This window comes from Taudactylus pleione, unplaced genomic scaffold (assembly GCF_031769625.1).
Source record: "Taudactylus pleione unplaced genomic scaffold, aTauple2 ptg000085l, whole genome shotgun sequence".
Taxonomy (NCBI): domain Eukaryota; kingdom Metazoa; phylum Chordata; class Amphibia; order Anura; family Myobatrachidae; genus Taudactylus; species Taudactylus pleione.
The window spans coordinates 12111949-12128607 of NW_028284487.1; the positions used below are offsets into that span (position 1 = coordinate 12111949).

Genomic DNA, 16659 nt, shown 5'->3' on the forward strand with positions numbered 1-16659 from the left:
TTTATCCAGCGGCAAAGTGCATGAAGTGTGGGATGAATGCATTGGCTACAGTTAGCAGCCCTTGAAACTTGCAAGAGAACATCATAGACACATACAAAACAGAGAAATTTTAAATCCATGTTAGGAATAAACAAAAATGTCATCCTTTGGCTGATGCAGCATTTCTCTATATGGCATACATAGAAAACTTTTTCTCAAATATAGCAATATGGCAAATCTAAGAAATGCTATGGCAAATTAATCAATCAGGACATTTATTTGGTGATTGAATCTACTATGGGGGACTAAGTTTTAAGAAGAGAAGAAGAACAGACCTTTACTCTCATTAGTGCACACTGAAGAAGAAAATTCTTAAAACCAGAATATCTTAAAACCATAGCACAAGTGATGGATCACTGCATTCTTATTGCAACTTTTCCTATTTCCAAATGTTTGACAAACATCTCTCCAGTTGAAAACTGATTTGAAACAGCTTAAAAATTAGTTTGGAGTAAAAAAACCATTGAAGATGATGGGATTTATACAAAGTTTAAATATAGATAAGCTATCCTAAAATTCAACTTTAAGGAAATTGAACAAAGTTAGGTCTCACCAAGATTTGAAATCAGAATACTGGATTCAAAGTCCAAAGTGCTCACCATTACACCATGGAACCCATTATTAGAGAGTCTTCCTCTACTCAATATTGCTGATCTTTGAAATACTGAATGTTCTCCTGTTTTAGGTACATTTGGCATTTTTGTGTTTGCTGATGCTTTTATGTTTGGTCGGTTAGCTCAGTTGGTTAGAGTGTGGTGCTAATAATGCCAATGTCATGTGTTCGATCCCCATACGGGCCATGTGCTTTTTCTTGTTGTCCTACAAGAAATGCCAAGAAGGGATTTTATCCAGCGGCAAAGTGCATGAAGTGTGGGATGAATGCATTGGCTACAGTTAGCAGCCCTTGAAACTTGCAAGAGAACATCATAGACACATACAAAACAGAGAATTTTTAAATCCATGTTAGGAATAAACAAAAATGTCATCCTTTGGCTGATGCAGCATTTCTCTATATGGCATACATAGAAAACTTTTTCTCAAATATAGCAATATGGCAAATCTAAGAAATGCTGTGGCAAATTAATCAATCAGGACATTTATTTGGTGATTGAAAATACTATGGGGGACTAAGTTTTAAGACGAGAAGAAGAACAGACCTTTACTCTCATTAGTGCACACTGAAGAAGAAAATTCTTAAAACCAGAATATCTTAAAACCATAGCACAAGTGATGGATCACTGCATTCTTATTGCAACTTTTCCTATTTCCAAATGTTTGACAAACATCTCTCCAGTTGAAAACTGATTTGAAACAGTTTCAAAATTAGTTTGGAGTAAAGAAACCACTGAAGATGATGGGATTTATACAAAGTTTAAATATAGATAAGCTATCCTAAAATTCAACTTTAAGGAAATTGAACAAAGTTAGGTCTCACCAAGATTTGAAATCAGAATACTGGATTCAAAGTCCAAAGTGCTCACCATTACACCATGGAACCCATTATTAGAGAGTCTTCCTCTACTCAATATTGCTGATCTTTGAAATACTGAATGTTCTCCTGTTTTAGGTACATTTGGCATTTTTGTGTTTGCTGATGCTTTTATGTTTGGCCGGTTAGCTCAGTTGGTTAGAGCGTGGTGCTAATAATGCCAAGGTCATGTGTTCGATCCCCATATGGGCCATGTGCTTTTTCTTGTTGTCCTACAAGAAATGCCAAGAAGGGATTTTATCCAGCGGCAAAGTGCATGAAGTGTGGGATGAATGCATTGGCTACAGTTAGCAGCCCTTGAAACTTGCAAGAGAACATCATAGACACATACAAAACAGAGAATTTTTAAATCCATGTTAGGAATAAACAAAAATGTCATCCTTTGGCTGATGCAGCATTTCTCTATATGGCATACATAGAAAACCTTTTCTCAAATATAGCAATATGGCAAATCTAAGAAATGCTGTGGCAAATTAATCAATCAGGACATTAATTTGGTGATTGAATCTACTATGGGGGACTAAGTTTTAAGACGAGAAGAAGAACAGACCTTTACTCTCATTAGTGCACACTGAAGAAGAAAATTCTTAAAACCAGAATATCTTAAAACCATAGCACAAGTGATGGATCACTGCTTTCTTATTGCAACTTTTCCTATTTCCAAATGTTTGACAAACATCTCTCCAGTTGAAAACTGATTTGAAACAGCTTCAAAATTAGTTTGGAGTAAAAAAACCACTGAAGATGAAGGGATTTATACAAAGTTTAAATATAGATAAGCTATCCTAAAATTCAACTTTAAGGAAATTGAACAAAGTTAGGTCCCACCAAGATTTGAAATCAGATTACTGGATTCAAAGTCCAAAGTGCTCACCATTACACCATGGAACCCATTATTAGAGAGCCTTCCTCTACTCAATATTGCTGATCTTTGAAATACTGAGTGCTCTCCTGTTTTAGGTACATTTGGCATTTTTGTGTTTGCTGATGCTTTTATGTTTGGCTGGTTTGCTCAGTTGGTTAGAGCGTGGTGCTAATAACGCCAAGGTCATCGGTTTGATCCCCATATGGGCCATGTGCTTTTTCTTCTTGGCAAGAAATGCCAAAAAGGGATTTTATCCAGCGGCAAAGTGCATGAAGTGTGGGATGAATGCATTGGCTACAGTTAGCAGCCCTTGAAACTTGCAAGAGAACATCATAGACACATACAAAACAGAGAATTTTTAAATCCATGTTAGGAATAAACAAAAATGTCATCCTTTGGCTGATGCAGCATTTCTCTATATTTCATACATAGAAAACTTTTTCTCAAATATAGCAATATGGCAAATCTAAGAAATGCTATGGCAAATTAATCAATCAGGACATTTATTTGGTGATTGAATCTACTATGGGGGACTAAGTTTTAAGAAGAGAAGAAGAACAGACCTTTACTCTCATTAGTGCACACTGAAGAAGAAAATTCTTAAAACCAGAATATCTTAAAACCATAGCACAAGTGATGGATCACTGCATTCTTATTGCAACTTTTCCTATTTCCAAATGTTTGACAAACATCTCTCCAGTTGAAAACTGATTTGAAACAGCTTAAAAATTAGTTTGGAGTAAAAAAACCATTGAAGATAATGGGATTTATACAAAGTTTAAATATAGATAAGCTATCCTAAAATTCAACTTTAAGGAAATTGAACAAAGTTAGGTCTCACCAAGATTTGAAATCAGAATACTGGATTCAAAGTCCAAAGTGCTCACCATTACACCATGGAACCCATTATTAGAGAGTCTTCATCTACTCAATATTGCTGATCTTTGAAATACTGAATGTTCTCCTGTTTTAGGTACATTTGGCATTTTTGTGTTTGCTGATGCTTTTATGTTTGGCCGGTTAGCTCAGTTGGTTAGAGCGTGGTGCTAATAACGCCAAGGTCATGTGTTCGATCCCCATACGGGCCATGTGCTTTTTCTTGTTGTCCTACAAGAAATGCCAAGAAGGGATTTTATCCAGCGGCAAAGTGCATGAAGTGTGGGATGAATGCATTGGCAACAGTTAGCAGCCCTTGAAACTTGCAAGAGAACATCATAGACACATACAAAACAGAGAATTTTTAAATCCATGTTAGGAATAAACAAAAATGTCATCCTTTGGCTGATGCAGCATTTCTCTATATGGCATACATAGAAAACTTTTTCTCAAATATAGCAATATGGCAAATCTAAGAAATGCTGTGGCAAATTAATCAATCAGGACATTTATTTGGTGATTGAATCTACTATGGGGGACTAAGTTTTAAGAAGAGAAGAAGAACAGACCTTTACTCTCATTAGTGCACACTGAAGAAGAAAATTCTTAAAACCAGAATATCTTAAAACCATAGCACAAGTGATGGATCACTGCATTCTTATTGCAACTTTTCCTATTTCCAAATGTTTGACAAACATCTCTCCAGTTGAAAACTGATTTGAAACAGCTTAAAAATTAGTTTGGAGTAAAAAAACCATTGAAGATGATGGGATTTATACAAAGTTTAAATATAGATAAGCTATCCTAAAATTCAACTTTAAGGAAATTGAACAAAGTTAGGTCTCACCAAGATTTGAAATCAGAATACTGGATTCAAAGTCCAAAGTGCTCACCATTACACCATGGAACCCATTATTAGAGAGTCTTCCTCTACTCAATATTGCTGATCTTTGAAATACTGAATGTTCTCCTGTTTTAGGTACATTTGGCATTTTTGTGTTTGCTGATGCTTTTATGTTTGGCCGGTTATCTCAGTTGGTTAGAGCGTGGTGCTAATAATGCCAAGGTCATGTGTTCGATCCCCATACGGGCCATGTGCTTTTTCTTGTTGTCCTACAAGAAATGCCAAGAAGGGATTTTATCCAGCGGCAAAGTGCATGAAGTGTGGGATGAATGCATTGGCTACAGTTAGCAGCCCTTGAAACTTGCAAGAGAACATCATAGACACATACAAAACAGAGAATTTTTAAATCCATGTTAGGAATAAACAAAAATGTCATCCTTTGGCTGATGCAGCATTTCTCTATATGGCATACATAGAAAACTTTTTCTCAAATATAGCAATATGGCAAATCTAAGAAATGCTGTGGCAAATTAACCAATCAGGACATTTATTTGGTGATTGAATCTACTATGGGGGACTAAGTTTTAAGACGAGAAGAAGAACAGACCTTTACTCTCATTAGTGCACACTGAAGAAGAAAATTCTTAAAACCAGAATATCTTAAAACCATAGCACAAGTGATGGATCACTGCATTCTTATTGCAACTTTTCCTATTTCCAAATGTTTGACAAACATCTCTCCAGTTGAAAACTGATTTGAAACAGCTTCAAAATTAGTTTGGAGTAAAAAAACCACTGAAGATGATGGGATTTATACAAAGTTTAAATATAGATAAGCTATCCTAAAATTCAACTTTAAGGAAATTGAACAAAGTTAGGTCCCACCAAGATTTGAAATCAGATTACTGGATTCAAAGTCCAAAGTGCTCACCATTACACCATGGAACCCATTATTAGAGAGTCTTCCTCTACTCAATATTGCTGATCTTTGAAATACTGAATGCTCTCCTGTTTTAGGTACATTTGGCATTTTTGTGTTTGCTGATGCTTTTATGTTTGGCCGGTTTGCTCAGTTGGTTAGAGCGTGGTGCTAATAACGCCAAGGTCATGGGTTTGATCCCCATATGGGCCATGTGCTTTTTCTTCTTGGCAAGAAATGCCAAGAAGGGATTTTATCCAGCGGCAAAGTGCATGAAGTGTGGGATGAATGCATTGGCTACAGTTAGCAGCCCTTGAAACTTGCTAGAGAACATCATAGACACATACAAAACAGAGAATTTTTAAATCCATGTTAGGAATAAACAAAAATGTCATCCTTTGGCTGATGCAGCATTTCTCTATATGGCATACATAGAAAACTTTTTCTCAAATATAGCAATATGGCAAATCTAAGAAATGCTGTGGCAAATTAACCAATCAGGACATTTATTTGGTGATTGAATCTACTATGGGGGACTAAGTTTTAAGACAAGAAGAAGAACAGACCTTTACTCTCATTAGTGCACACTGAAGAAGAAAATTCTTAAAACCAGAATATCTTAAAACCATAGCACAAGTGATGGATCACTGCATTCTTATTGCAACTTTTCCTATTTCCAAATGTTTGACAAACATCTCTCCAGTTGAAAACTGATTTGAAACAGCTTCAAAATTAGTTTGGAGTAAAAAAACCACTGAAGATGATGGGATTTATACAAAGTTTAAATATAGATAAGCTATCCTAAAATTCAACTTTAAGGAAATTGAACAAAGTTAGGTCCCACCAAGATTTGAAATCAGATTACTGGATTCAAAGTCCAAAGTGCTCACCATTACACCATGGAACCCATTATTAGAGAGTCTTCCTCTACTCAATATTGCTGATCTTTGAAATACTGAATGCTCTCCTGTTTTAGGTACATTTGGCATTTTTGTGTTTGCTGATGCTTTTATGTTTGGCCGGTTTGCTCAGTTGGTTAGAGCGTGGTGCTAATAACGCCAAGGTCATGGGTTTGATCCCCATATGGGCCATGTGCTTTTTCTTCTTGGCAAGAAATGCCAAGAAGGGATTTTATCCAGCGGCAAAGTGCATGAAGTGTGGGATGAATGCATTGGCTACAGTTAGCAGCCCTTGAAACTTGCTAGAGAACATCATAGACACATACAAAACAGAGAATTTTTAAATCCATGTTAGGAATAAACAAAAATGTCATCCTTTGGCTGATGCAGCATTTCTCTATATGGCATACATAGAAAACTTTTTCTCAAATATAGCAATATGGCAAATCTAAGAAATGCTAAGGCTAATTAATCAATCAGGACATTTATTTGGTGATTGAATCTACTATGGGGGACTAAGTTTTAAGAAGAGAAGAAGAACAGACCTTTACTCTCATTAGTGCACACTGAAGAAGAAAATTCTTAAAACCAGAGTATCTTAAAACCATAGCACAAGTGATGGATCACTGCATTCTTATTGCAACTTTTCCTATTTCCAAATGTTTGACAAACATCTCTCCAGTTGAAAACTGATTTGAAACAGCTTCAAAATTAGTTTGGAGTAAAAAAACCACTGAAGATGATGGGATTTATACAAAGTTTAAATATAGATAAGCTATCCTAAAATTCAACTTTAAGGAAATTGAACAAAGTTAGGTCCCACCAAGATTTGAAATCCGATTACTGGATTCAAAGTCCAAAGTGCTCACCATTACGCCATGGAACCCATTATTAGAGAGTCTTCATCTACTCAATATTGCTGATCTTTGAAATACTGAATGTTCTCCTGTTTTAGGTACATTTGGCATTTTTGTGTTTGCTGATGCTTTTATGTTTGGCCGGTTAGCTCAGTTGGTTAGAGCGTGGTGCTAATAACGCCAAGGTCATGTGTTCGATCCCCATACGGGCCATGTGCTTTTTCTTGTTGTCCTACAAGAAATGCCAAGAAGGGATTTTATCCAGCGGCAAAGTGCATGAAGTGTGGGATGAATGCATTGGCTACAGTTAGCAGCCCTTGAAACTTGCAAGAGAACATCATAGACACATACAAAACAGAGAATTTTTAAATCCATGTTAGGAATAAACAAAAATGTCATCCTTTGGCTGATGCAGCATTTCTCTATATGGCATACATAGAAAACTTTTTCTCAAATATAGCAATATGGCAAATCTAAGAAATGCTGTGGCAAATTAACCAATCAGGACATTTATTTGGTGATTGAATCTACTATGGGGGACTAAGTTTTAAGACGAGAAGAAGAACAGACCTTTACTCTCATTAGTGCACACTGAAGAAGAAAATTCTTAAAACCAGAATATCTTAAAACCATAGCACAAGTGATGGATCACTGCATTCTTATTGCAACTTTTCCTATTTCCAAATGTTTGACAAACATCTCTCCAGTTGAAAACTGATTTGAAACAGCTTCAAAATTAGTTTGGAGTAAAAAAACCACTGAAGATGATGGGATTTATACAAAGTTTAAATATAGATAAGCTATCCTAAAATTCAACTTTAAGGAAATTGAACAAAGTTAGGTCCCACCAAGATTTGAAATCAGATTACTGGATTCAAAGTCCAAAGTGCTCACCATTACACCATGGAACCCATTATTAGAGAGTCTTCCTCTACTCAATATTGCTGATCTTTGAAATACTGAATGCTCTCCTGTTTTAGGTACATTTGGCATTTTTGTGTTTGCTGTTGCTTTTATGTTTGGCCAGTTTGCTCAGTTGGTTAGAGCGTGGTGCTAATAACGCCAAGGTCATGGGTTTGATCCCCATATGGGCCATGTGCTTTTTCTTCTTGGCAAGAAATGCCAAGAAGGGATTTTATCCAGCGGCAAAGTGCATGAAGTGTGGGATGAATGCATTGGCTACAGTTAGCAGCCCTTGAAACTTGCTAGAGAACATCATAGACACATACAAAACAGAGAATTTTTAAATCCATGTTAGGAATAAACAAAAATGTCATCCTTTGGCTGATGCAGCATTTCTCTATATGGCATACATAGAAAACTTTTTCTCAAATATAGCAATATGGCAAATCTAAGAAATGCTAAGGCTAATTAATCAATCAGGACATTTATTTGGTGATTGAATCTACTATGGGGGACTAAGTTTTAAGAAGAGAAGAAGAACAGACCTTTACTCTCATTAGTGCACACTGAAGAAGAAAATTCTTAAAACCAGAATATCTTAAAACCATAGCACAAGTGATGGATCACTGCATTCTTATTGCAACTTTTCCTATTTTCAAATGTTTGACAAACATCTCTCCAGTTGAAAACTGATTTGAAACAGCTTCAAAATTAGTTTGGAGTAAAAAAACCACTGAAGATGATGGGATTTATACAAAGTTTAAATATAGATAAGCTATCCTAAAATTCAACTTTAAGGAAATTGAACAAAGTTAGGTCCCACCAAGATTTGAAATCCGATTACTGGATTCAAAGTCCAAAGTGCTCACCATTACGCCATGGAACCCATTATTAGAGAGTCTTCATCTACTCAATATTGCTGATCTTTGAAATACTGAATGTTCTCCTGTTTTAGGTACATTTGGCATTTTTGTGTTTGCTGATGCTTTTATGTTTGGCCGGTTAGCTCAGTTGGTTAGAGCGTGGTGCTAATAACGCCAAGGTCATGTGTTCGATCCCCATACGGGCCATGTGCTTTTTCTTGTTGTCCTACAAGAAATGCCAAGAAGGGATTTTATCCAGCGGCAAAGTGCATGAAGTGTGGGATGAATGCATTGGCAACAGTTAGCAGCCCTTGAAACTTGCAAGAGAACATCATAGACACATACAAAACAGAGAATTTTTAAATCCATGTTAGGAATAAACAAAAATGTCATCCTTTGGCTGATGCAGCATTTCTCTATATGGCATACATAGAAAACTTTTTCTCAAATATAGCAATATGGCAAATCTAAGAAATGCTGTGGCAAATTAATCAATCAGGACATTTATTTGGTGATTGAATCTACTATGGGGGACTAAGTTTTAAGAAGAGAAGAAGAACAGACCTTTACTCTCATTAGTGCACACTGAAGAAGAAAATTCTTAAAACCAGAATATCTTAAAACCATAGCACAAGTGATGGATCACTGCATTCTTATTGCAACTTTTCCTATTTCCAAATGTTTGACAAACATCTCTCCAGTTGAAAACTGATTTGAAACAGCTTAAAAATTAGTTTGGAGTAAAAAAACCATTGAAGATGATGGGATTTATACAAAGTTTAAATATAGATAAGCTATCCTAAAATTCAACTTTAAGGAAATTGAACAAAGTTAGGTCTCACCAAGATTTGAAATCAGAATACTGGATTCAAAGTCCAAAGTGCTCACCATTACACCATGGAACCCATTATTAGAGAGTCTTCCTCTACTCAATATTGCTGATCTTTGAAATACTGAATGTTCTCCTGTTTTAGGTACATTTGGCATTTTTGTGTTTGCTGATGCTTTTATGTTTGGCCGGTTATCTCAGTTGGTTAGAGCGTGGTGCTAATAATGCCAAGGTCATGTGTTCGATCCCCATACGGGCCATGTGCTTTTTCTTGTTGTCCTACAAGAAATGCCAAGAAGGGATTTTATCCAGCGGCAAAGTGCATGAAGTGTGGGATGAATGCATTGGCTACAGTTAGCAGCCCTTGAAACTTGCAAGAGAACATCATAGACACATACAAAACAGAGAATTTTTAAATCCATGTTAGGAATAAACAAAAATGTCATCCTTTGGCTGATGCAGCATTTCTCTATATGGCATACATAGAAAACTTTTTCTCAAATATAGCAATATGGCAAATCTAAGAAATGCTGTGGCAAATTAACCAATCAGGACATTTATTTGGTGATTGAATCTACTATGGGGGACTAAGTTTTAAGACGAGAAGAAGAACAGACCTTTACTCTCATTAGTGCACACTGAAGAAGAAAATTCTTAAAACCAGAATATCTTAAAACCATAGCACAAGTGATGGATCACTGCATTCTTATTGCAACTTTTCCTATTTCCAAATGTTTGACAAACATCTCTCCAGTTGAAAACTGATTTGATTTTATCCAGCGGCAAAGTGCATGAAGTGTGGGATAAATGCATTGGCTACAGTTAGCAGCCCTTGAAACTTGCTAGAGAACATCATAGACACATACATAACAGAGAATTTTTAAATCCATGTTAGGAATAAACAAAAATGTCATCCTTTGGCTGATGCAGCATTTCTCTATATGGCATACATAGAAAACTTTTTCTCAAATATAGCAATATGGCAAATCTAAGAAATGCTATGGCAAATTAATCAATCAGGACATTTATTTGGTGATTGAATCTACTATGGGGGACTAAGTTTCAAGAAGAGAAGAAGAACAGACCTTTACTCTCATTAGTGCACACTGAAGAAGAAAATTCTTAAAACCAGAATATCTTAAAACCATAGCACAAGTGATGGATCACAGCATTCTTATTGCAACTATTCCTATTTCCAAATGTTTGACAAACATCTCTCCAGTTGAAAACTGATTTGAAACAGTTTCAAAATTAGTTTGGAGTAAAGAAACCACTGAAGATGATTGGATTTATACAAAGTTTAAATATAGATAAGCTATCCTAAAATTCAACTTTAAGGAAATTGAACAAAGTTAGGTCCCACCAAGATTTGAAATCCGATTACTGGATTCAAAGTCCAAAGTGCTCACCATTACACCATGGAACCCATTATTAGAGAGTCTTCTTCTACTCAATATTGCTGATCTTTGAAATACTGAATGTTCTCCTGTTTTAGGTATATTTGGCATTTTTGTGTTTGTGAATGCTTTTATGTTTGGCCGGTTAGCTCAGTTGGTTAGAGCATTGTGCTAATAATGCCAAGGTCATGTGTTCGATCCCCATATGGGCCATGTGCTTTTTCTTGTTGTCCTACAAGAAATGCCAAGAAGGGATTTTATCCAGCGGCAAAGTGCATGAAGTGTGGGATGAATGCATTGGCTACAGTTAGCAGCCCTTGAAACTTGCTAGAGAACATCATAGACACATACATAACAGAGAATTTTTAAATCCATGTTAGGAATAAACAAAAATGTCATCCTTTGGCTGATGCAGCATTTCTCTATATGGCATACATAGAAAACTTTTTCTCAAATATAGCAATATGGCAAATCTAAGAAATGCTAAGGCTAATTAATCAATCAGGAGATTTATTTGGTGATTGAATCTACTATGGGGGACTAAGTTTTAAGAAGAGAAGAAGAACAGACCTTTACTCTCATTAGTGCACACTGAAGAAGAAAATTCTTAAAACCAGAATATCTTAAAACCATAGCACAAGTGATGGATCACTGCATTCTTATTGCAACTTTTCCTAATTCCAAATGTTTGACAAACATCTCTCCAGTTGAAAACTGATTTGAAACAGCTTCAAAATTAGTTTGGAGTAAAAAAACCACTGAAGATGATGGGATTTATACAAAGTTTAAATATAGATAAGCTATCCTAAAATTCAACTTTAAGGAAATTGAACAAAGTTAGGTCTCACCAAGATTTGAAATCAGAATACTGGATTCAAAGTCCAAAGTGCTCACCATTACACCATGGAACCCATTATTAGAGAGTCTTCCTCTACTCAATATTGCTGATCTTTGAAATACTGAATGTTCTCCTGTTTTAGGTACATTTGGCATTTTTGAGTTTGATGATGTTTTTATGTTTGGCCGGTTAGCTCAGTTGGTTAGAGTGTAGTGCTAATAACGCCAAGGTCATGTGTTCGATCCCCATATGGGCCATGTGCTTTTTCTTGTTGTCCTACAAGAAATGCCAAGAAGGGATTTTATCCAGCGGCAAAGTGCATGAAGTGTGGGATGAATGCATTGGCTACAGTTAGCAGCCCTTGAAACTTGCTAGAGAACATCATAGACACATACAAAACAGAGAATTTTTAAATCCATGTTAGGAATAAACAAAAATGTCATCCTTTGGCTGATGCAGCATTTCTCTATATGGCATACATAGAAAACTTTTTCTCAAATATAGCAATATGGCAAATCTAAGAAAATCTATGGCAAATTAATCAATCAGGACATTTATTTGGTGATTGAATCTACTATGGGGGACTAAGTTTTAAGACGAGAAGAAGAACAGACCTTTACTCTCATTAGTGCACACTGAAGAAGAAAATTCTTAAAACCAGAATATCTTAAGACCATAGCACAAGTGATGGATCACTGCATTCTTATTGCAACTTTTCCTATTTCCAAATGTTTGACAAACATCTCTCCAGTTGAAAACTGATTTGAAACAGCTTCAAAATTAGTTTGGAGTAAAAAAACCACTGAAGATGATGGGATTTATACAAAGTTTAAATATAGATAAGCTATCCTAAAATTCAACTTTAAGGAAATTGAACAAAGTTAGGTCCCACCAAGATTTGAAATCCGATTACTGGATTCAAAGTCCAAAGTGCTCACCATTACACCATGGAACCCATTATTAGAGAGTCTTCTTCTACTCAATATTGCTGATCTTTGAAATACTGAATGTTCTCCTGTTTTAGGTATATTTGGCATTTTTGTGTTTGTGAATGCTTTTATGTTTGGCCGGTTAGCTCAGTTGGTTAGAGCATTGTGCTAATAATGCCAAGGTCATGTGTTCGATCCCCATATGGGCCATGTGCTTTTTCTTGTTGTCCTACAAGAAATGCCAAGAAGGGATTTTATCCAGCGGCAAAGTGCATGAAGTGTGGGATGAATGCATTGGCTACAGTTAGCAGCCCTTGAAACTTGCTAGAGAACATCATAGACACATGCATAACAGAGAATTTTTAAATCCATGTTAGGAATAAACAAAAATGTCATCCTTTGGCTGATGCAGCATTTCTCTATATGGCATACATAGAAAACTTTTTCTCAAATATAGCAATATGGCAAATCTAAGAAATGCTAAGGCTAATTAATCAATCAGGAGATTTATTTGGTGATTGAATCTACTATGGGGGACTAAGTTTTAAGAAGAGAAGAAGAACAGACCTTTACTCTCATTAGTGCACACTGAAGAAGAAAATTCTTAAAACCAGAATATCTTAAAACCATAGCACAAGTGATGGATCACTGCATTCTTATTGCAACTTTTCCTAATTCCAAATGTTTGACAAACATCTCTCCAGTTGAAAACTGATTTGAAACAGCTTCAAAATTAGTTTGGAGTAAAAAAACCACTGAAGATGATGGGATTTATACAAAGTTTAAATATAGATAAGCTATCCTAAAATTCAACTTTAAGGAAATTGAACAAAGTTAGGTCTCACCAAGATTTGAAATCAGAATACTGGATTCAAAGTCCAAAGTGCTCACCATTACACCATGGAACCCATTATTAGAGAGTCTTCCTCTACTCAATATTGCTGATCTTTGAAATACTGAATGTTCTCCTGTTTTAGGTACATTTGGCATTTTTGAGTTTGATGATGTTTTTATGTTTGGCCGGTTAGCTCAGTTGGTTAGAGTGTAGTGCTAATAACGCCAAGGTCATGTGTTCGATCCCCATATGGGCCATGTGCTTTTTCTTGTTGTCCTACAAGAAATGCCAAGAAGGGATTTTATCCAGCGGCAAAGTGCATGAAGTGTGGGATGAATGCATTGGCTACAGTTAGCAGCCCTTGAAACTTGCTAGAGAACATCATAGACACATACAAAACAGAGAATTTTTAAATCCATGTTAGGAATAAACAAAAATGTCATCCTTTGGCTGATGCAGCATTTCTCTATATGGCATACATAGAAAACTTTTTCTCAAATATAGCAATATGGCAAATCTAAGAAAATCTATGGCAAATTAATCAATCAGGACATTTATTTGGTGATTGAATCTACTATGGGGGACTAAGTTTTAAGACGAGAAGAAGAACAGACCTTTACTCTCATTAGTGCACACTGAAGAAGAAAATTCTTAAAACCAGAATATCTTAAGACCATAGCACAAGTGATGGATCACTGCATTCTTATTGCAACTTTTCCTATTTCCAAATGTTTGACAAACATCTCTCCAGTTGAAAACTGATTTGAAACAGCTTCAAAATTAGTTTGGAGTAAAAAAACCACTGAAGATGATGGGATTTATACAAAGTTTAAATATAGATAAGCTATCCTAAAATTCAACTTTAAGGAAATTGAACAAAGTTAGGTCCCACCAAGATTTGAAATCAGATTACTGAATTCAAAGTCCAAAGTGCTCACCATTACACCATGGAACCCAATATTAGAGAGTCTTCCTCTACTCAATATTGCTGATCTTTGAAATACTGAATGTTCTCCTGTTTTAGGTACATTTGGCATTTTTGTGTTTGCTGATGCTTTTATGTTTGGCCGGTTAGCTCAGTTGGTTAGAGTGTAGTGCTAATAACGCCAAGGTCATGTGTTCGATCCCCATATGGGCCATGTGCTTTTTCTTGTTGTCCTACAAGAAATGCCAAGAAGGGATTTTATCCAGCGGCAAAGTGCATGAAGTGTGGGATGAATGCATTGGCTACAGTTAGCAGCCCTTGAAACTTGCTAGAGAACATCATAGACACATACAAAACAGAGAATTTTTAAATCCTTGTTAGGAATAAACAAAAATGTCATCCTTTGGCTGATGCAGCATTTCTCTATATGGCATACATAGAAAACTTTTTCTCAAATATAGCAATATGGCAAATCTAAGAAATGCTAAGGCTAATTAATCAATCAGGAGATTTATTTGGTGATTGAATCTACTATGGGGGACTAAGTTTTAAGAAGAGAAGAACAGACCTTTACTCTCATTAGTGCACACTGAAGAAGAAAATTCTTAAAACCAGAATATCTTAAAACCATAGCACAAGTGATGGATCACTGCATTCTTATTGCAACTTTTCCTAATTCCAAATGTTTGACAAACATCTCTCCAGTTGAAAACTGATTTGAAACAGCTTCAAAATTAGTTTGGAGTAAAAAAACCACTGAAGATGATGGGATTTATACAAAGTTTAAATATAGATAAGCTATCCTAAAATTCAACTTTAAGGAAATTGAACAAAGTTAGGTCTCACCAAGATTTGAAATCAGAATACTGGATTCAAAGTCCAAAGTGCTCACCATTACACCATGGAACCCATTATTAGAGAGTCTTCCTCTACTCAATATTGCTGATCTTTGAAATACTGAATGTTCTCCTGTTTTAGGTACATTTGGCATTTTTGAGTTTGATGATGTTTTTATGTTTGGCCGGTTAGCTCAGTTGGTTAGAATGTAGTGCTAATAACGCCAAGGTCATGTGTTCGATCCCCATATGGGCCATGTGCTTTTTCTTATTGTCCTACAAGAAATGCCAAGAAGGGATTTTATCCAGCGGCAAAGTGCATGAAGTGTGGGATGAATGCATTGGCTACAGTTAGCAGCCCTTGAAACTTGCTAGAGAACATCATAGACACATACAAAACAGAGAATTTTTAAATCCATGTTAGGAATAAACAAAAATGTCATCCTTTGGCTGATGCAGCATTTCTCTATATGGCATACATAGAAAACTTTTTCTCAAATATAGCAATATGGCAAATCTAAGAAAATCTATGGCAAATTAATCAATCAGGACATTTATTTGGTGATTGAATCTACTATGGGGGACTAAGTTTTAAGACGAGAAGAAGAACAGACCTTTACTCTCATTAGTGCACACTGAAGAAGAAAATTCTTAAAACCAGAATATTTTAAAACCATAGCACAAGTGATCGATCACTGCATTCTTATTGCAACTTTTCCTATTTCCAAATGTTTGACAAACATCTCTCCAGTTGAAAACTGATTTGAAACAGCTTCAAAATTAGTTTGGAGTAAAGAAACCACTGAAGATGATGGGATTTATACAAAGTTTAAATATAGATAAGCTATCCTAAAATTCAACTTTAAGGAAATTGAACAAAGTTAGGTCCCACAAAGATTTGAAATCCGATTACTGGATTCAAAGTCCAAAGTGCTCACCATTACACCATGGAACCCATTATTAGAGAGTCTTCCTCTACTCAATATTGCTGATCTTTGAAATACTGAATGTTCTCCTGTTTTAGGTACATTTGGCATTTTTGTGTTTGCTGATGCTTTTATGTTTGGCCGGTTAGCTCAGTTGGTTAGAGCGTGGTGCTAATAACGCCAAGGTCATGTGTTCGATCCCCATATGGGCCATGTGCTTTTTCTTGTTGTCCTACAAGAAATGCCAAGAAGGGATTTTATCCAGCGGCAAAGTGCATGAAGTGTGGGATGAATGCATTGGCTACAGTTAGCAGCCCTTGAAACTTGCTAGAGAACATCATAGACACATAAATAACAGAGAATTTTTAAATCCATGTTAGGAATAAACAAAAATGTCATCCTTTGGCTGATGCAGCATTTCTCTATATGGCATACATAGAAAACTTTTTCTCAAATATAGCAATATGGCAAATCTAAGAAATGCTATGGCAAATTAATCAATCAGGACATTTATTTGGTGATTGAATCTACTATGGGGGACTAAGTTTTAAGAAGAGAAGAAGAACAGACCTTTACTCTCATTAGTGCAC

General features: G+C 35.7%; 4 non-coding genes across 4 annotated transcripts; all 4 read left to right on the forward strand.

The window, feature by feature from the left end:
• The first annotated feature begins 3407 nt into the window (after nt 1-3407).
• On the forward strand, nt 3408-3481 carry TRNAI-AAU (transfer RNA isoleucine (anticodon AAU)). Its single transcript has one exon. It is a non-coding gene; the product is annotated as a tRNA-Ile (tRNA).
• A 3446-nt stretch (nt 3482-6927) lies between these two features.
• Nucleotides 6928-7001, forward strand: TRNAI-AAU (transfer RNA isoleucine (anticodon AAU)). Its single transcript has one exon. It is a non-coding gene; the product is annotated as a tRNA-Ile (tRNA).
• Nucleotides 7002-8687: 1686 nt separating this feature from the next.
• On the forward strand, nt 8688-8761 carry TRNAI-AAU (transfer RNA isoleucine (anticodon AAU)). The gene has a single exon. It is a non-coding gene; the product is annotated as a tRNA-Ile (tRNA).
• Nucleotides 8762-16208: 7447 nt separating this feature from the next.
• On the forward strand, nt 16209-16282 carry TRNAI-AAU (transfer RNA isoleucine (anticodon AAU)). The gene has a single exon. It is a non-coding gene; the product is annotated as a tRNA-Ile (tRNA).
• The last annotated feature ends 377 nt before the right edge of the window (nt 16283-16659 follow it).